At 41.5% G+C, this 21,637-nt stretch overlaps 1 pseudogene; it reads right to left on the reverse strand.

Annotated features, from left to right (window-relative positions):
• Positions 1 to 19,029: 19,029 nt before the first annotated feature.
• LOC136538895 (putative glycine-rich cell wall structural protein 1) lies at positions 19,030 to 19,619 on the reverse strand (annotated as a pseudogene).
• Positions 19,620 to 21,637: the final 2,018 nt, after the last annotated feature.

Genomic DNA, 21,637 nt, shown 5'->3' on the forward strand with positions numbered 1-21,637 from the left:
ACGAATGAAAGTGAATGAAATATTATTTTCCATTAATTTTCTATTGGCTTCAAAAATAATTGACACACAAATTGTTTTTATAGCAGGGTCTCTCCCCAGCCTAGCCTAATCATTCATTCCCCATCTCATCACAGCGTCGCGGGGGGCGAGACGACTTCATCCCCACGGCGATCGCCAACTCCTACACCGGCCCCATCGCCTCCACAACAATCTCCAACTCCTACACCGGCCCCATCGCCTCCACAACGATCTCCAACTCCTACACCGGCCCCACCGCCTCCACAACGATCTCCAACGTCTCCACGCCGGTCTCCACCAACACTGGCCTCATCGCCTCCACGCCGATCTCCAACACCGCCCCCACCCCCTCCACAGCGACGCACTACAAAGACGTCTAAGGTCCCGGCGGCAAAGAAGACCCCAAGAAAAAGAGTTATTTCTCAAGAAATACTTCCTGAAAAGACTGATGAGCAAATAGCAGCTGAAGAAGACAAAAAAGTAAAAGATTTTTTTATAGATATCAAAAACAAGAGTCAAGCAAAGCTTAAGGAGAAGCCGTACTTTTACATACCACGAGATATGCTGAGGCAGAAGGTCGATGCTCACAAGAAAAAGATGATTGAACTTCGTAAGCCTTCGCCACTATCAGACTATTACCGCTCCCTCGTGAAGTCACATGATGCAGATAAGAAAAGGAAAAGAGCATCAGGGAAGGATGTCCCACAGCTCGGACAACAGAAGCAACCAATGCAAAATCTTGTTGTTGCTAATGAATATGGTTCCAACATAGAAGTCTATCGACCAGACAACTCTGGAGAAGTGTCGGTTCAAGCCCTTAATGCTTTTTTAAAGATACTGGTTTAACCTTGGATCAATTGACGGGCAAAGCTCCAATCCAGAACCTGGAAGTTGATACCTGGAAGACTTATAAATATGGCAAAAGTCTATACAACCCTGCGGCTCTGAATGAATTGGGTACGTAAATGTACTTGCTCAACAAGTGGTACATGCAGGCGTGTGGCAGGGGTGAGCAGTGGATCTTTGTCAGATTTAGAGACCATCATTACTTCCATGGCGATGACATCTTACATATTAGTTTCGAAGAATTGCATCAACTATTCCACTTGGACGCTCTGGACAAATCAATCATGAGCTCCTTTTGTTTGTAAGTGATTCTTACTTTTATTTAATAAACTCACTTCCATGCGTACGTGTATATAATTATCCTCACATGTAACTTATATTTATATATAGATTCCAGATGTCAGAGCTCCAAAGAATACAAGACACCAGTGTTGGCTTCATTGATCCTTATATCGTATTCAAAACCGATATTATTGTCAAGGACCACTGGGTATCTGAAGCACAGACGAATATCATGAAGTTCTTCGTGAAGCAGCACGACAAGACAACAATACTTTTCCCGTACAACTTTGAGTAAGTGTTAATAATAATGTAGTCTACACATTTTATGTAATATCAATACAACTTATATGCATGTACGTGTGTGTATAAACCAATGCAGTTTTCACTGGATACTCATTGTCATTGAGTTAAACTCAAGTCGGTTACTAATCTTTGACTCGTTGAGAAAAGAACGGGCACTATACCAAGATATGATAGACATTATCCAGGGGTAATTTCGATCTCTCGCGCACAACTATTATTGAATAGACTTTGCCATAATTTATTAACGATCGTACATTATTGGTCGCACAGGGTTTGGAAAGAGTTTATTCGGCAACATCGCAAGGATTGCAAGGCACCACTTAATGTAGTTGAAATACCAGTAAGTTGTACTATATACACTTCCCCACGTGTTTAATTACTATATCGTACTTCAATTTACGTGTGAGATGATGAGAATAATCTTCTTCTCGTACAGTGGTGTTTGCGGCAGGAACCAGGTAATAACTTGTGTGGATACTACGTTTGTGAATTTATCACTGCGCACATAAGAAGAACTCCTGAAGATGTCCTCAGAGTACGTATATATCAATTTTTATTTATTTTTAAATGAATATATATACATATATGTGTATTAATACTTTTCCTTTTATTTCAAATGCAAGACTGAATGGTTGAAACGAAGGGTCATGCAAAAAGACCATCTGAAAGCAGTTCAAGAGTCAATAGCAGGATATCTTCTAGAAAAAGTGCTAAATCCCAACGGCGAGTTCTACTTTGATCTTAAGGAATAAATGATGTAAATTAAATGTTTATTGATATCGTTATTTTCGAGAACAAGATTATGAAAGTGTTGTATATATACATATATATATATATCTATAATATATATAGTTTCATACTTTATTCGAATATAATAATGCTCAAGATGAGAATTAGATGTAATTATATGCATGCGTGTATTTATATTAGCAACGTAGAATACGTACATAAAAACATATTATATATTAAACAAATACGTGTAACTGAACTGAAAACAAATTAAACAAAAAAAAAAGAAAAAGAAAAGGAACCTTTAGTCCCGGTTGGTAACCCCAACCGGGACTAAAGGGTGAACCATTAGTCCCGGTTGGTAACCCCAACCGGGACTAAAGGGTGCGCCAGGTTCGCTCGGCTGGAGGGCCTTTAGTCCCGGTTGGTGTTACCAACCGGGACTAAAGGTCCCTCTTTAATCCCGGCTCGATGACCCGGGACTGAAGGTTCCACCTTTAGTCCCGGGATCGTTGTCCCGGCGCGGTAACCGGGACTAAAGGCTGTTACCGCCCGGGACAATAGGTCCATTCTGTAGTAGTGGAAGGTCATCTAGTCACTAGTTAACTCGAGGGCATCCCACTTGTGGGTTTTGGTGTTTTTGGTGGGTTGTTTGGGACTACGGTCATTTCGGAAGAAATTTTGGATTGGCTCCTATTCTAGTCGTCTTTCTCGGTCCTTCAAGTTATCCTAATAAGTTAAACTACTTTTAAATTTGATTAAGTTCATAGAAAAGAGCACCAATATTTATGAGACCAAATTAGTATCATAAGATATATTATGATACTAAGACTTTCTATAAAGTTGGTTAAACTTAAAATACTATGACTTTATGATATTTTAGGATTTAATTTATTTTTGAACGAATATCGTACGTTGCATCACATGCTGTGACTTCCATTTCTTACTTGACATTGACTTAGTTCTTGTATTTGCATAGATGTGACGACTGTGTCGACAATCGAGGTCTTGCATATATAAATATTACAAATATATTGAAGCCCGAGGTATCTGCATATGCATAGACGGTCAAGCAATACACGGAATTAGATAGATGCTCCCTGCCGATTACGACATAGTCAATCAGCAAGCAGTGCACTACTGCAGCTCAACTATATAAATGCAAGTGTGGTTGATGATCAATAATAGTATAATTGGTAGTTAACTAGTCCAAATACGAGAGTAGACCTTTGATCATTAATGGCATTGTAAGAAGTTAGGAGGTCCCTTTGGTTTCGGTCAGGCTTCATATCCAATTTTCGTGCAAGTAAAGTTGACAAACGGAGAGTTCACTGTATAGCACCTAGGGCAAAACAAAAACAGCTGCATTCTACTTCCACTGCAGCACGACCGACAAAAGAAAAACCCCTTCAACTCGCTCAAATCTGAAAGCTGAATGGAACATGTTTATATCTATTGAATCGTAAAAGAAGCTATGGCTACCACTACCTCAGATCACGACAATACTGCGGTTCAAAACACCCCATCACTGCCGGATTTTGAACCGGCACAACCATATCGACAGTGACGAGGGTTTGTTATCACTGTCGGCTCCTACAAACCGGCAGTGTTCTTCAACTTCACTGCCGGTTCTTTACTAAAACCGGCAGTATTCAGGTCCACTAACACTGCCGGTTCATGAGACCACCCGGCAGTGTAACCGCAAACATCATTGTCGGTTTATGATTCAACCGGCATTGTTATCGTAATAATCACTGCCGGTTGTGACAAGAACCGGCCCGGCAGTATAACCGCAGACATCACCGTCAGTTTATGATTCAACCGGCAGTGTCATCGTAAGAATCACTGCCGGTTGCTCAAGCTGGCAGTGCCATCATGACCATCACTGGTGGTTTGTTGCTAACCGGCAGTGATAGTTATAACAACACTGTCGGTTTGCTGCTAACCTGCAGTGATGTCCCGTTCATATTTTATTGTTTTATAATTTATTTTAATTTATATTTTTTCGTGGAATCGGGTTTCGCTTTATATACGCTACGTAGACGACAGGTCCATCAATATTAAACATTACAAATATTACGGTTATATGTTCTTATCAAGATCTCGATCCTGTAAAATAAAAAAGAAATGTTCCCCGACTACACGGATTGTGCAATGCTTCTCGGACTTCTTACAATAATCTAGCGAGCCGCTCTGGGCCATACTGGTCCTTCAACTTTACGGATTGTGCAATGGAAAATACTCCATCTTTTTTCAATACCTCGGCTAAGATGAATTTTGCCAGCTCCGATTGCAGTGCGACGATCTCCATGTCTAATAACCTTTCGTGGTTATATTTTTTGCGCTGTCATTCAAAAAAGATGATATCCAAAAAGGAATCAGTAAATCATTTTGTTGAATTATTAACAAACATAATTGAAATGGGGATTATACACACCAACTTATCTGCTTCTTCCGATTTCCCGCCGATGTAGCGAAGCATTGCCCACATTACATAAAACCCGCATTCATTGTTTTCCGCCGACTGTTTTAGGTACTTCCCCTCCATTTCGACAACCTTGAATGGGACATGCGTTCCACCAATATGTCTTCTTCGGACACTGTGCAACATTAAAAGGAGAAACATTAGAAAATGGTATGTGTGATTACAAAATAATATGTTATTAGGATCGCTTACTAATTCAGCACTACCACCAGTGCATCCAGATGATGAAATGATTTTTTCTTCGAGTCCCACACCTCGATCAGATTTTTAGCAAGATTGACACAAATGAAGACGAAATGGTTGCTGCAATCACATAATCCTAATTATCGAATAATCTTAACGAAAAAAGAAGCATAAAATTAAAAGCCGAGAACACATACTCGCAGTTGTAGGCTAGAAGTATGTGGGTTTTGTTCTTCATCTTGAATTCATAAAAAACAACAATCAATCTCACTTTTAGGTCTTCCACGTCACATCCATGGAGGCCTAAACATGTCTTCTCATTGACTCGCAAGGGGTCCAAGAAGCCTATGTTATCCCATTTGCTTTTTAGTATGCAAAATTTTGCTATGCACCTACATAAAATCATGGGAAGTACTCAAAAGTTAACAATTTATGTCCCGAGAGAGTAGTTAATTGTAATATCGTGCGTGTATGGTACTTACATAGTCCACAATGTCAACATTTGTGTATCGAGAGAGCGTTTCTGGTATAGCTAGAACAAGCACTCCCACTCGACATCGAACTTCTCTTCTTCAGGATAATGAAAAACATGTGGCAAACGTATAAAAACCTCAAAACCAAAGTCCTCCGTCTCTGTTGCTTGAGCCCTGTAATATTCATGCAACTGGCGCATATATGTTGTTAATTTTTTATACTCGTGATCGGGAACCAAAAGATTGCCCATTTTATACTTCATTGCCGGTGTTCCCGTCCCTTATACATCATAATAGATGTTCGCGGCCTCTTCCATGGTTAATTTGGGGTTGTCTTCGACGTACTTCTGTATATTCCTTAAATCTTTAGTGTGTACTTCTTCGGCTCTTGTTGTAGCGTACTGATTCTGTGTTTGCCTTTCGAATTCAGACTTCAACAAAAATGAAGGCAGTGAGGCACAGAGATTGAAGAAACTAACACAATCTTCCTTCGAGATGTGTGCTGTAAATTTTTCTTTCATCAAGTTTGTAACGCTGCCACTGAACGGCCTTTTTCTTTTTTGTTGGTCCACTTTGGGAGCATTAGCGACCGAATCCAAGGACCTTTTCTGCGACTACGAGGATGCCTTTGATCTTGTTTTGGGCTAAGGTGGTGGTGGAGGAGGAGTCTTCTCTTTTCTCAGGGCTGATGAAGATGGAGTCGTACGAGGAGGAATAGAAGGAGACCTCTGTCTTCTCAGGGGTGATGGCAAGGGATAAGGAGGGGAGTGATCTCTGTTGGGAGATGGTGAGTGATCATCGTGGGTGGGCGAAGACTCATAGTCATCCTCATCATCAGAGGACAATTGGTGATCAAGCTTAATGAAGCACTTGCACCAGGCCACTTGAGAGCCCTTGTTATGACCAAGTTTCGGCCTATCTTCCGCTACAGGGTACTCAATGTGTATCTTGTTATACTTCTTATCAAGTATTATGTCAATGGTGACGCAAGCATACCCTTGTGGAATTGGGCAGCCATTAATGGTCTCGTCTCCCACAGGCCAGGCTTGGCCGAGCGCCACCTTGTCCTTTGTCCATTCCTGACGGATGTACAACTTGACATTGACGGGTTCAGTGATGTCATCCACCAGATGAGGCACATTCGCGTCTTATTCGTCGAGCGGGGTCGATCCGCAGCTGATGCGACCCCTAAACTGTGGGCTAAAGGTAGTAGGAGTAGGGTTTTGTGGTACTCCTGACCCCTTGGACAACAAAATTTGCTGGACTCGTGCTTCAACAGTCGCCTCAATCCGTGCGTCCATTCTTTCTTCCATCTCTTTTAGTCGCCTCAAATACTCTGCCTCCTGATCCGCTCTACCCCTCGAGCGGCTCCGGTAAGTGTTAGATTCTTAGGGGAATGCTAGTTTCCAAGGAACAACACCGGTTCCTCTAGTGCGACCAGGGTGCTCCTTGGTTCCGAGTGCTTGGGTGAGCACATCTTTCTCCCTATTAGAAGTGTGAGTCCCTTGCCTCACCTCAGTTACATGGGAGATCCTCTAGATGAGTTCGCTCATGGGTTGATTTGTGGAGCTAAAGCTCCCGTCCTCTGCATGGCGTACATTCCTCCCCATACAGTATATTACCGATCTTGGCTCCCAATCGACGGTCTCAACCTGAACGCCTTCCTCAGCAAGGCGATCCATCTTTTTAAGTTCTGCTTTAAATTCTAGCATCTTTTTGGCGTAGCCACGAGAGCCGAGATGATGAGGATTTGTCGCTTTATGTGAGTTCTCTTTATTCTTCCTACTCAGTTCTAAGTACTCCTCGGATAACCTGTATTCCTTAAAATCCTATCAGAAGTCCTTCTGCTTGCTAAACTGTCCACCATCAAAATCTAGCTCTTTATTTTGGAGGACAAAATTCTTGTACAATGTCCCCTTAAAATTCTTGAAGCATGTCCCCATGATTTCCTTTGCTTTTTTCTTAACTAACTCCTTGTCATACTCCATTGGGAAAGTGAAATACTCTGGGATCTTGATATCCCATATGTAATCCTTCTCACTTTTGGGAACCCTCCATGGATCATCATCTTTCCCAATCCACTTCCTGTACCTAATCGGGATGAAGTCCCTTACAAGTAACCCGAGGATAATCTTGTATTTGGTCAAAGCTATAGGCGATGAGAGTGGATCCCCGAATTCATCGAACTCAGTGATGCGCAAGTGTGCATTCCTACCAACGGGAATCTTTGACACTCCTCGCTTGGATCTAGCCTTCCTGCTACCCGAACCCTCTGCCTCCTTGGCCGACGGAGGCTCCTGCTGGAGACACCAAGTAAACTATGACCCTCTCAATTGATTAGCATGTGTGGCTACATAGTCACATGATATCAAAGTTACCTGGCCATCTTGGTCATTTTGACCCAGATCGAGCAGGCCGGACGGGGTCCATGGCTACTCGTTCTCACTGTCCTAATTGACACCGTCACCGTTTGTCGGATCATGCGGCTCTCCCGTCCCAGCGATATCAGCCGCTTCGTGTTGCCATCTGTTCTTCGGCGATGGGGTAACAGGCGACGATGAGTCATGGCTGTGACACAATTGTGTTAGTTTTGGCTACGGACAACTACTAATAGCATATGTTCATATAATATATATATATATAATATGTTTAATACAAAGTCTAATAATAAGTCTACATACAACAAAGTCAAATAATAGCATATGTTCACCTAGAACAAATTCATTGTTTGATTGACCACATACAACAAAGTCCACCTACTGTTCTATGAATCTAAGCCTACATCAACTTCCAAATAAGAAAAGCAATGACCATAGCCATAAATAAAAGCATGACATCTTTTCAAGACCAAGGAGCAATTCTTCTAATCTTCACATCTCCGGCGGGTGGCTTCTCTTCAATCTCCAGTGCCAGCGGATGGCCATGTTTTGCATTCATTGGACCATAGTAGGCCGGTTGCCCATGGTTTGTAAGGTAGGCCGGATGACTATAGTAGGCCCTCAAAGCTTCAGCTTCTGTGTTGTATTTTTTGTGCAAATTATCAGGGTAGCGATTGACTTGAGCATAGTCTTCCCAGGTTCGATAAATCCTAGGCATGTGACCAACATGCACTACATACCATGTCATAGTTGCCTATTTAAGTAAATTAGGTTGTCATTCAAACATGATGTATTCTTATAAAATTTAATATATTTATGAATAATACACACCCGTTGCATAGATAGGAGTGTTTGGAAAACAACTATTACTTACAACCTGTCCCGAAAGAGGGACCAAAAGTTTTTACAGTGGTTCAAGCCTAAGACATGAACTTGAGCACCTTTCAGGCTTGGGAAGCACTATCTAGTTATAGGCATCCTTTTAGATATGAACTGCATAGACTTGTTGGGGATGGGCTAGTGAGCTCCAATTTATAGTCTTTTGGCATGTGGTAAGTGGTAATGGTAACTCACTGAACAAGAGTTATTATTCAAGTTATATGACCAAACTAAATCTATTTAATATTCTTTATCCTTGACATGATAAAAAAATTACCTCAATAATGGGACCTCGAGAGCGAGACTCAGTCCACCTTTGCTGCTGCTGCCGAGCCAATTTTAAAAGTTATTTTTAACTTTTTTTTCTAGAACAAACATCTATAGATACCATAAACAGAAATCCCATAAACATAGGGCCATCATAACAGAGTAAGACACGCAAATTATCATAACTACGCCAACACAAGGTCAGTGGCATTACCACTACGTCTTAATATCAGCAAAAGCAGCAGGTCAAAGCGCACAAATATTAGCAAAAGCTGCTGGTCAAAGGCAACATAACAACATACAGGTAGATAACTTCAGTTTTTAGAATTGAAATAGCACTATCAGCTACAGCTACCAGTTTACACAGATGCAGTTCACACTATGAAGTTACCAGTTCACAGAAATAGCACTAGGAAGCTGCATGCACAGAAGTCACTAATCAAAGACAACCGATGAAGTAGCATCATTCTAATTGCTTCATGATTAATTTAAAGATATATAGAATAAAGAAAGCAGCAAAAGAAACTTATCTAATCTTGCATTTCATCAAACAGTTTATGAGCATAGACATGTGCTTGGTATAGAGAAATCCTCAGAATATAATCAATCGTCATTGCTCAGTATAACCATTTTCATTAACAAATTCAACTCGAGCTTGAGCAATCACTGAGAGGCCTCACAAAGACGGTGGGGCATTTCATCAAACACAAAGATGGCAGTGAGCCACGCACTCACCATGGGAGGGGGTGGGAAAGCAGCTATCCGCGCGCTCTTGAAGGCCTCGGCGGTGGGAGTGCAGGCTTGGAGGAGGAGGGGCATGGCCGGCATCGTGGACGAGGAACGAGGGCACGAACGGCGCGGTGCTCCGGTGTGGGGCAGTCGACGGTGTGGGGCGGTGCTCCGACACAGGGCGGTGCTCTGGCGTGGGGCGGTGCACGAGCGTCGGCGTCGAAGAAGAGGAGAGCGGGGCTGGGAACGGCGGCGCGGGGCACGGTGGACGGGTGCATGGGGAACGGTGGTGCCCGTCAGCGTGGGGAGGTGCTCCGGCGGCTCGGGGGGAGGGGTTGGCGTGGGGTTGAAATGAATTTGGAAGATTTCAACCCGCACCTTGCTATATACCAATGAGGTTCATCACTGCCGGTTCTAATAATAAACTGACAGTGATGAGGAACCATCACTGTCGGGCCATTCCTCAAACCGGCAGTGATGGGGTGTACCAGTTAGGGGTTAAGTAGTATAACTTTTCTCTTCCTTTCAAATTCCTCCGACTGCCTCAACGGTTAAGAGTCCGCAACTTAGCCCCCAAGACCCGTGTTTGAGTCCTAGGCGGCCCAAATTTTTGTTTCAATTTTATAAATTATTAAATGACTTTGGGAAATTGTTCATCACAACCGGTTGTAAGTCTAAACCGACAGTTATGAGGAAATATCACTGCCGGATCAATCCTCAAACCGGCAGTGATGTGGGTGTGGCTGTTAGGGGTTAAGTAGGATAACGTTTCCATTTCTTTCGAATACCTCCGACTGGCTCAACGGTTAAGACCCCGCAGCATTGCCCCCGAGACCCGTGTTCGAATCTCGGGCGCCCAATTTTTTTGGTTTAATGTTATAATTTATTAAGTGGTCTAAAGGTAAAAAAAATTAGCCTTATCACACATCCTATACTGGCGCAGTGGTTAAGTCTCATAACTCTGCAGCCCGAGACCCGAGCTCGAACCCGAGGGCTGGCACAAATTTTTTTAATTTTTTATATATCACTGCCGGTTTTTAAAATAAACCGACAGTGATAACCAGCATCACTATCGGTTTCGTCTCATCACTGCCGGTTTTTTCAAACCGACAGTGATGTTTATATATATTAAAAAATTTCTTTTATATACTGAATAAATATAAGCATGTGTATTCCTATGTCGAAATGGCTTGAAATTTTTTTGGCAAGTATGTACACCCAAATTAAAACCCCACACAGGATCTGAGGTTTTTCTGATCAGTTTTTTTTATTTATTATATTTTTCTTTGTGCTGAATGAGACAAAAGAGGGTGAATTTCATCTTGGACCCATTAGATTTTTTCATCGACCTCAACAAAATTCTTATCCCTAGGACACATTAGAGCCTGTGTAAAAGTTTGGCATAATTCCGGATTTTTTTGTGGGTAGACTCAGTTCAACCTATAATTAAACAATGTCGTCATGCGGAAATTCAATTAAACCTCAGAAAGTGGCAAACCATCTCCGAAAAATCTCAAACTAGGTGTTTCCTTCATACGTGGCACGTGCAAGCCTAAGAAAAAGTTTGAGACCAATACGACACCAGAATATGTATGAACCATAAAAACCTTAATAACCTATGTGTATAGTCATGGTTCGATGAAAGGGCTCATGTACCTCTGTAAAGAATATATACTCTGCCTATGTCGAAATGGCTTGAAATTTTTTTGGCAAGCATGTATACCCAAATTAAGGCCCCAAACAAGTTCTAAGGTTTTCTGATCATTTTTTTATTAATATACTTTTCTCTGTGCTGAATGAGACAAAAGAGGGTGAATTATATCTTGGACCCAATAGCTTTTTTCATCGACCTCCACAAAATTTTTATCCCTAGGGCACATTAGAGCCTATGTAAAAGTTTGGCACTATTTTGGATCTTTTCATGGGTAGACTCAGTTCAACCTATAATAAATTGGCGTCGTCGCGCGGAAATTCAATTAAACCTCAGAAAGTAGCAAACCATCTCCGAAAAATCCCAAACTAGGTGTTTCCTTCACACGTGGCACGTGCAAGCCTAAGAAAAAGTTTAAGACCAATACGACACCGGAATGCGTATGAAGCATAGAAACGTTGATAGCCTATGTGTATAGTCATGGTTCGATGAAAGGGCTCATGTACATCTGTGAAGAATGTATACTCCGCCTATGTCGAAATGGCTTGAAATTTTTTTGGCAAGCATGTATACCCAAATTAAGGCCCTAAACAAGATATGAGGTTTTTCTGATAATTTTTTTAGTAATATATTTTTCTCTGTGCTGAATGAGACAAAACAGGGTGAATTACATCTTGGACCCAATACATTTTTTCATCGACCTCCACAAAATTCTTATCCCTAGGGCACATTAGAGTCTGTGTAAAAGTTTGGCACCATTCTGGATCTTTTCGTGGGTAGACTCAGTTCAATCTATAATAGATGTAACCTACTGAACGACCACTGTCCCTGTTAGCAATCCTTATGCAGTACTGGCATCCTTCTATAGTGAGCTGGCCGAGGTTTCCATTGCAGAAGTCCTAATCGTACCCGAGCTGCTCCGTAGCTTGGTCTAGAATGGCCCACAAGCCACATGCAGCATAGGTAAGGTCCTAGAGCGCAATCTGCATGTGGAGAAAAAAATTTAGAGAATGTTATTACAATAATAAACAAAAAATAACCACAAGTCAGGTATAAGTGACCATTTTACCATATCCGCATGGTTGTAGCTCGCAAACCATTCGCTTGCTTGCGGGCTGGGGATATCACCAGCATTCAAAGCAAGTGCCTTGAAGTGCGAGAAATCAGGCACATCATAGCAAACACGTCGAAGTGCCTCTAAACAGATGCGCACGACACTGAATTGGGCGCTTATCACATCCAGGCTATGTTTTTCCGTCTCGTGGATATGGTTCCGATGATTTGCACCCCTCAAAGGGATGGAAAAACTGAGTTCACACGTCCATAGCCGACCACTTGTATTAGATGCCGTGTTCTCGGCGATGTCCGAGATAAACAACCTGCTAAGTGCTGTTCGCAGCCAATCTATTGGGGATATAATCTGCGACATATATGTATGCAACAATGATATTAAACTAATTACACTTATTTGTTAGCATAAAAAAATAAAAGATGTTGAAAAATATTTCATACAATAGCTGGAACAGGGAACCGTGGAATGGCCACATTAGGAGCGAATGGCTCATCGCTAGGGTGGAAACCTAGTTTTTATGGTGGGGGAGGTCCGTTGTTCATACCACCTAATCGATAAAATGCCAAAAAAATATGAACATAAAATATATGCACAAAAAATTCTTCCAAGTAAAATGTGGCAACATAATTAAATATAGATCGAATGCAAGGAATAAGAATATATATAAATGTAGAATGCAAAGAAACATGAATATAAATATAGATCAAATGAATATAGATAGAATATTGGAGAAGACAACATATCAATACCATTGAAAAATGCAGGAGCCATGACCAAATCACGTAGAGAGAGAGAGTGGATTTCTTGAGAAGGGAGAGTGAAACGTGAGAAATGAGACTGTGAGAGTTCATGGGTGGGTGGGATCGATGTATGTGGCCGGCGGTTTGTTTTATATAGGGGGGATGGAGATCACTGCCGGTTTTTAAGTAGAACCGACAGTGAAAGTTAATATCACTGCCGGTTTTTAAATAGAACCGACAATGAGAGTTAATATCACTGTCGGTTTATAAGTAGAACCGACAGTAAAGGTGCATATATGTAAAGGATATATTTATTTAGATAGTACAGAGGGGAAGTTTTAACAATAATGATATATTTATTTAGATAGTAAGGAAATACATCAAAAAATAATAAAAATATTAGAAATAAATTACATATATGATAACAAAGACCTTACACTAAAATTCCATATACGATAACAAAGACCTATTTGCATACAGGCCAATGTTACAATCAATGTGTATCAACACATTATAATGTAACCACCTCAGTAGCATTCTTCTAGCACCAACTAGGGTCAAACAGCAGCACCGAGGTGGTCTACGAGCTATATCGGTTGGAGATGACAAGGTGGCATTAATGAATCCGCCTTGTCTGTACATGGCCTTTTTCCAGATGCGCACCGTAGCGGATGGCTCTGTGAACCTCGTGGCATCTCCAATCTTCGGCGTTGCTCTATCTTCAGTAGCATTCTTCTAGTACCTCTTGTGTGCACCGTTTTGGTCGACTACGACTCATAACGATATCTGTGGTTTGTTATGAGAGAAAATATTGTATCATGGCTGATAAGGCATAGCTAAAACCAACATGCATGGAGAGGCTAGCTCCTAGCCTAGGGCCATTTTATAGGGGCTAGCAGTCATGGTACATTTTTATTTCTGAACTAAAGTTGTTGGGGTAGGTGGGAGCAGTGTTCCAACTGTTGTGGTCAGTGGAAGCACTGTTGGCATGTGAGGAGCATCTACACATCACTGTCGATTTTAGTTTAAAAACAGACAGTGAATGGAGCCTTCTGTGTCGGTTCGAGCAACCGACTGTGATAGAAGGTATCACTGCCGGTTATAAAACCAAACCGACAGTGAAGGGCCCTGCCGCCATCGTAGCCAGTTAGGGGTTAAGTAGTATAGCTTTTTCCTTCCTTTTGAATTCCTCTGACTGCCTCAATGGTTAAGACTCCGCAACTTAGCCCCCGAGACCCGTGTTCAAGTTCTAGGCGACCCAAATTTTTTGTTTCAATTTTATAAATTATTAAATGACTTTGGGAAATTGTTCATCACTGCTGGTTGTAAGTCTAATCTAACAGTGATGAGGAACCATCACTATCGGGTCAATCCTCAAACCGGCAGTGATGTGGGTGTGGCAGTTAGGGGTTAAGTAGGATAATGTTTCCATTTCTTTCGAATACCTCCGACTTGCTCAACCGTTAAGACCCCGCAGCTTAGCCCCCGAGACCCATGTTCGAATCTTGGGTGGCCCAATTTTTTTGGTTTAATATTATAAATTATTAAATGAATTTTCTCTGTGCACCTTCTTTCTCCATGGCCTTCTTAGCGTTCCTCTTCATCTCGGCCTGATCTGGAGACTGAAACAGTACACGCATCAAGTAAATGGATCACTCAACAGTCAACACACAAGCCACAGGCATTCCCATTCACATCTAAAGGAGCACATACATCAATGATCAATGAAGGTTGGAGGAGGAATGGAGCTACTACACCTTTGCTCAATGCCCTGGTAATCAAGTACGATCGTATAGACTCAATTTGACAAAAATTCCTTTGATTCTTGCAATCTTTGCATGGGCAGAAGATAGGGTTCCCATTCCCAGCATGGGCTTTGGCATCGATGATAAACTGGCTGACACCATGCATGTATCGCTTGTCTGTTCGGGACAGATGCATCCACTCTCGATCCATCTCTGCATAAAAAAAATACTGAGATAGTAATTACAAAGAATTAATAAGAAATCGAGCTTCATGAACAACAATTGTAGCTCAAAAGTACCATTTTTGGAAAACATTATTGTACACTAATTATTGAAAAATTAAAATTGGTTGCCTCGGCCCTGTAAATTGAAAATCATAGAAAAAACAATTATTGCACAATAATGAAGAACACCTATTATACTCTACTTCTAAGAACTAATTATAGCATCACATACTAACAATGATGATCTTGACCACCATGGAATAATTAGCTACGAATTTAAAAGTGTTCATAGACACCAACCTTTTGGATGATGGATTCACCACAATTTGAGCCTTGCACAAATGTCGAATTGGAAAAGTGCTCTCTAGAATGGAGAAAGAACTAGAATGAGAATCAAGCAATGTAGCCATCAAAACGAAGCTAATTAAGCAACAAAATCAAAGTAGTGGATGTTTGTTACTAACCTTAAAGCAAAAAGATCAAGCCATTCTTCAAAATCCAAGCGCTAGCTTCATGGTGAAGAGCAGCCGCAACAATGGAGAGAAAGGCCAAAACGCGCGCCTCTGTTCTCAGGATGGAAGAGAGGAGAAAGAAGAGGATGGCTGGAGCCTTTTTGTGCTGTAGACTTATCACCATCGGTTCTTGACTAGAACCGACAGTGATAGAGCCCAATCACTGTCTGTTCTTAGATTGAACCGACAGTGATAAGTGGCCGCCAAAACACTACCGGTTCAAGCCACAAACCGGTAGTGATGTGGTCCTTCACTACCGGTTTTAGCCCAGCCCCAATTATTTTTTCATTTTCAAGCTCATAACTGGCAGTGAAGGTACATCACTGTCGGTTGTCACAAATCCGGCAGTGATGTCCAAATCTGGCGTAGTGTACACATTTCAGCAAAGGCATGGCGTATTGCATCAAATCTGACAACGGCAAAACCACACACTAAGGACAGCTTCAAACCGTTTCTTAATAGCTAGCTCATTGAATATTTTATCCAATAAGAAGAACGGAACGATAAGCTTGCTCTTCACGAAGAACTAAGCTCACACATTTTTCCTATGATTCATGTGTCTATGTTTACACATTTTTTCTATACTAACATATTAAGTTATACTCTATTCTTATCTTTTTTTTTTTTGATGTCCATATAAACTAGCAAGTTAACTCTATTGTTTAAGGTGCCCTAACACGTTAAAACCGCTTGTTGGCCATTCGTAGCCGGCCACGACCATCGGCTAGGGCAGGCATGGGCGCATGGCCATGGTGACCAAACCACGGCCAGAGGTTGGCCACTGCCTACCAAACGCTGACGTCCCACAAAGAAGGATGGTAAAGGTGTACACTGCTGAAACCATTTTTAGAGGTGTTGCCCTTTTAGTTTAGAGGCGGTTCTATCAAGAACTACCTCTAAAAATGGTTTCTGAACTAGCCCACCTCTAGAAATCGGCAGCAGCTCCTCCGAATCCAGCGAGGAGGAGCCCGAATCCGGCGGTGCTCGTGCAACGGCGGCAGATCCGGCGAGGACGAGCCCGTATCTGGCGAGGAGGAGCTCGGATCCGGCGGTGCTTGTGCAGCGGCGACGGATCTAGCGAGGATGAGCTCGAATCCGGCGGTGCTCGTGCGGCGGCAGCGGATCTGGTGAGCGGCCCCTCCGGCAGCGGCGCTGGCGGGGCGGGGCGCTCTGTCAGGCTCTCCGATGAGCAGAGCGGCGGCCCGTGGATGGGCTTGGTGGGCCCGTAGGTGGGTTCACTGGACTTGTCCATGGGTTTCATTTTTTTATTTTTTATTTGATTAACCGAGGCGAGCAGGGCAACCGCCTCGGTTAAGGCCACGATTAACCGTGACCTTTCGTCCGAGGCGGTTGCAAAAACCGCCTCGGTTAACCCTTTTTTGCCCGCCACGGTTAACATTTATGTAGTAGTGTCATTTTTTTGAATTTTTTAAATGACATCGGAAGGAGAAACGACCTAACCCAAAGCTGTAGTAATCGAGAGATCTGCAACTTTGTAGTTCACTACCTTTTCATTTTAAATTAATTAGGACCTGAAAATTCTTATAATTTTTAAAATTTTTGAAATTCATTGTTTTTAAATTTTTTCAAATGACCTTGGAGAAATGACCTGAACAGATCTACAACTTTGTAGTTCAAAATTTTTTATTTGAATGTATTTTGTGTCTTAAATATTTATTACAATATTATAAAATGAATATAAAAGGATTATATCAACCACTTAATTAGTTACAAGTGACTCTGAGGCATAGTTTAAAGGATGCAAAGTATTTCACGCGAATATCACAGCCGGCGATTTTTGCTGTTGAAGTGGCGCCAAAAGCGTCAATTGGGAAGGCCGATCCTCAGTGAAAATCTGAGGAGCCGATCAGAGTTTTGTGCTACGCAGATAGTTTGGGAACACTGATTAGAATTGTTGGTGCTCATTTTTTTTATTAATCTTGACCATAAATTGTTTTTGGTAATTGTTGGAGATGCTCTAACCACTCCAACGACACTAATCCATATTGTTGCAAAAAAATCATCATTTTCCAGTATAATTCTATACAATCCAAGGTCCACTTGTCGTAGACACTTCCTTCACTTCTATCTTCCACTAGGGATGAAAACGGATCGGATAGTTTTCATATTTCTGTCCGGATTCGGATTCGAATACGGATAGTGTCAACTATGTCGGATATGATACGATTGGATATCGACATCATAAATATGCGATTTGAGTATTCGGATATGGATACGGTATCGGATGTTGGATATCCGGACTCGGATACGGACAGATCTCAACCCCTCTAAACGGATTCGGTTTCGAATACGGTCGGAAAATATCCGTACCGTTTTTATCCCTATCTTCCACTATACTAGCAGAGATATTGCCTTCACTTCCGACAACCGGCTAGAGCCCTAAAGCGGTAGTGTGGCTACAAATCCATATGAGTGGTCGATAGGCCAAGAATCGGTAATGGCATCAGTATCACTACCAATTTCTGGCTTAAACCGCTAATGATGCCTTATAGCGCTATCATGCTAGTTTGTGACACCAATTTGTAGTGAAAGCTAGTCTCAACAACTCTACTGGTTGATGGCTCGAGCAGGTCATCAATAGTACCGGTTGCTGGCTCTGACTAGTAGTGAAAAACCTGAACTTAATAATCTAGAGGATTCAACTTCTAATTTTGGGGACACGTTGTAGTGAACCTCATTGTAGGTTTGGAGATTAATTAGATCAAGATCTTACTCCAATTAAGATATGGATCCAACTCGATTTTAGATCACGGCAGATAAACAATTAATTGTCCCTTTTAGGATTAAACTAAATCACCTAACTCTAGAAATTAAGATTATTTTATCATGATTTGTAATAATGGAAAGATTAGTATTGCTACCTTTGTAGGTCAACTGCATCTCACAAGAAATCAGTTGCACCTAGATTTTGAAATGACCAAAGTAGACATGCATGGGCGAACAAAGATTTTTTGAAAGCCAAGCAGCAAAGTAATATTATGCGAAGGGGGAAAACATATATGTACTCCCAAGTCAGTTTGGTGATCGTTGTTTCTTTAATCCTCATGTGTACACAACAACATGTGTAAATGATACTAAGTGACCTTTCTTTTTGTATATGCATGCGTGCGTTACACTACATAGACATGTTGATAAACCTGAAGATCGATAATCGAAAGAAGATCCTTCTAAAAAAAATGATCTGTAATCCTAGCTATTATCTTCTTTTTCATTGACCAATAAAGGGATGAATGTGAGCACATTAAATCAGGCTTCCTCAGAACAATCTTGGAGACAATAATAGGGACGTATGACCGGATGACATGAGAATAGAGAGTCTTCACTTGTCTGAAGTCTAAACACGACGGATACTGGAGCCCTTTATTTATTAGTTCTCGTCTACAAATACATAAAAGGGTACAAATAAAAGCAACACAAATCATATCGATCAAAACAAAGTGAAATAGCATATTTTGGCCTCCAGAGCTTGAGATTGTATCGTGTAAATTAAGTCTAAGGCTGTCCTTCACCAAATCCAGATCCGCTGCCATTGCCGCCACCGCTCCCACCATTGCTACCACCTCCCATGCCACCACCATTGCCTTTTAGCATCGGCTTCTGCACGCGCTGGAGTGGCCGAGAACACGTTGCCAGAATTTGCTACGCTGGAGCCGTACCCTTCGCCACCACCGACACCATAGCCATGAGAGCCCACATCTGCCGAACCTTGTCCGCCACTGCTGCCGCGACCACTGCCCCCCGGTACTAGTAGACCCACCGTAACCGTAACGTGATTGCGAGCTAGAACTAGAGCCAGATCCACTGCCATACCCAGCACCAGACCCATAACCACCAGGCTGCGACCAAGAACTGCCTCTGCCTCCACCCCCACCGCTCGCATGGACTCCAACCCCGTCACTCTCACCGGATCCAGAGCCAACTCCGGATCCAGAGCCACCAGCGTTCTGATACCCATCACCATTGCCCCCTCCGGCTCCTCTTCCTTGAGAAGTGGAGTATCTAGCCACCCTAATGGCGTTGGCTGATCCAACGCTCAAGAGAACAAAGAGGCTAAGTGCTAGTACAAGTTTGGTGCTAGCCATTGTGATGAGCTTAGCAAAGCCTAACGAGCAGTCAAGCACTACACGCTGATGAGCCAAGGATTGCATGGGTATTTATAGCGTTGTTGAAGATATTGATGAAGATCTGACTTCTAACCCAAGCTCTAGTGATCATTATATTTTGATCGAGTGCATCGAAGCTTGTAGTAGACTGCATCACTGGCGATGACTTTCTATCAGTTACTTAAAGTTCTTCTAGGCTTGACGTCCCTTGCTGTTTTACGCGGGCTACACAGAGACTAGAAAAGCATTCCAGTATCAGTGATGGTGAAGGGAACCATCATCAGTGTCAGTGTGGGTACGTGACTAAGAGAAATGGGGTGAATTAGGTTATTAAAAACTTTTCTAGACTAGAGTTGCAACTTGATCTGCACCAGATAAATAAAATAATAACTATCTAACTAACAAGTACACAAGAGTGATGGCACCACCGTACCTCGCCAGGTTCGGCTCAAGATCTTGCAGCTCGAGGCTCGTCGGCACTAATGTCCGAGTAGGATCGACGGCGGTGCGCCGGCATAGATATATAAAGGCATAAACACGAGGAATCTGCCGCGGCAGAAGTTCCACATTTGGAATTTTGGATGGAGCACTTTCGGATTTCCACTTGGATACACTACTATAGAATAGAAATGATTTTTAGCAAGGAAGGCATTTTTGGTAGAGGTGTCTCAATCAAAATCCGCCTCTAAAATTTGTTTCTGAAGTAGCCCCGCCTCTAGAAATTGTTGTAGAGGTGGATTTTTCTAAAGGCGTGTGGCAATTTGGCCCGCCTGTGCAACACATTAAAATTTATAACTTTTTAAACAAAGTCGGATATATATCTCAAAGAGATATACAACTTTATAGTTCACAAACTTTCATTTGCGATACTGCAAATTTTGTTTGAAGTTAAATGCATCATTGTGCCATTAACTTTTGCCCATATTTCGTCTAAAAAAAACTTTTGCCCATGTTTTGATTAGGTCCATCAAATATGAAAGTGGTTTTTGAGTTCCATTAACTTTTTATGTGTTGCATCTCTAGTCCATACCGCTTCGTTTCTATTTTTGATCTGACGTGGCTCTAAGAAAAGTTTGTTCTAAGTCAAACTAACCTAAATTTGACCAGGTTAGTATAGAAGAATGTTTACATGTACCACATCAAGGAGGTAAATTGTGAAACTATATTTCATAATGTATTAATGATGCTAACTTGTTGTCATAACTATGATTTGTTATCTTATATGAACTTGGTCAAACTTATGATAGTTCGGCTTAGAACAATTTTAAATCATTTTTCAAGGTGGATGAGTATATTATTTATCAATAGTAATACAATTATTGTGTTGTGAAACCATTCTCAGTTATAGATTTAGGACATATAGAGAACCTTAATACTTATACAGTACCAATGACAAAAAAAAGGTTTGTTTGAAAGCACGGTTGAATGACTTATTCTTCTTTTCAAAATCAGAGCATTTCCTTATTTGACATAGGGGCGAAGGTATATAATGCACCTCCTAAAAATATAGAAACAATGATTATATCTAAAATTCCACCATATATGCATCATTATGACACATGTCTATGCACACATAAGGTAAACACACGTCCTCTGATTTGCTCTAGCTTCGTCACTGATTTGGCAGTTTAGGCTTTTGGCACTGAGTATATAAAGTATATACTAGAAGATTAAAATAACATACCCAAGCTTAAAATTGAATGATACAGTCACATATGAGATTGAGAGTGGATAAGTTGGTAAAATCCCAAAGCTTCACATTTATTTAGGAGTACAAAGTAAGAAAAAATGGGCAAGATATTGTATGATATCTAACTTTACCCAAAACCTTATTAGAAGCAATGCCGTGAAAAGCACCGCATTGACCCATCAGGGCTACTAATCAGCGAACATAACAGGTAATCCCGCAACTTTCCTAATTTGGGAAGAAAATATTTCCACAACCTTTTTATTTTCGGAAGTTACAAAGTTACACACATAACTTTTGTGCATAATAT

Source organism: Miscanthus floridulus, chromosome 2 (assembly GCF_019320115.1).
Source record: "Miscanthus floridulus cultivar M001 chromosome 2, ASM1932011v1, whole genome shotgun sequence".
NCBI lineage: Eukaryota > Viridiplantae > Streptophyta > Magnoliopsida > Poales > Poaceae > Miscanthus > Miscanthus floridulus.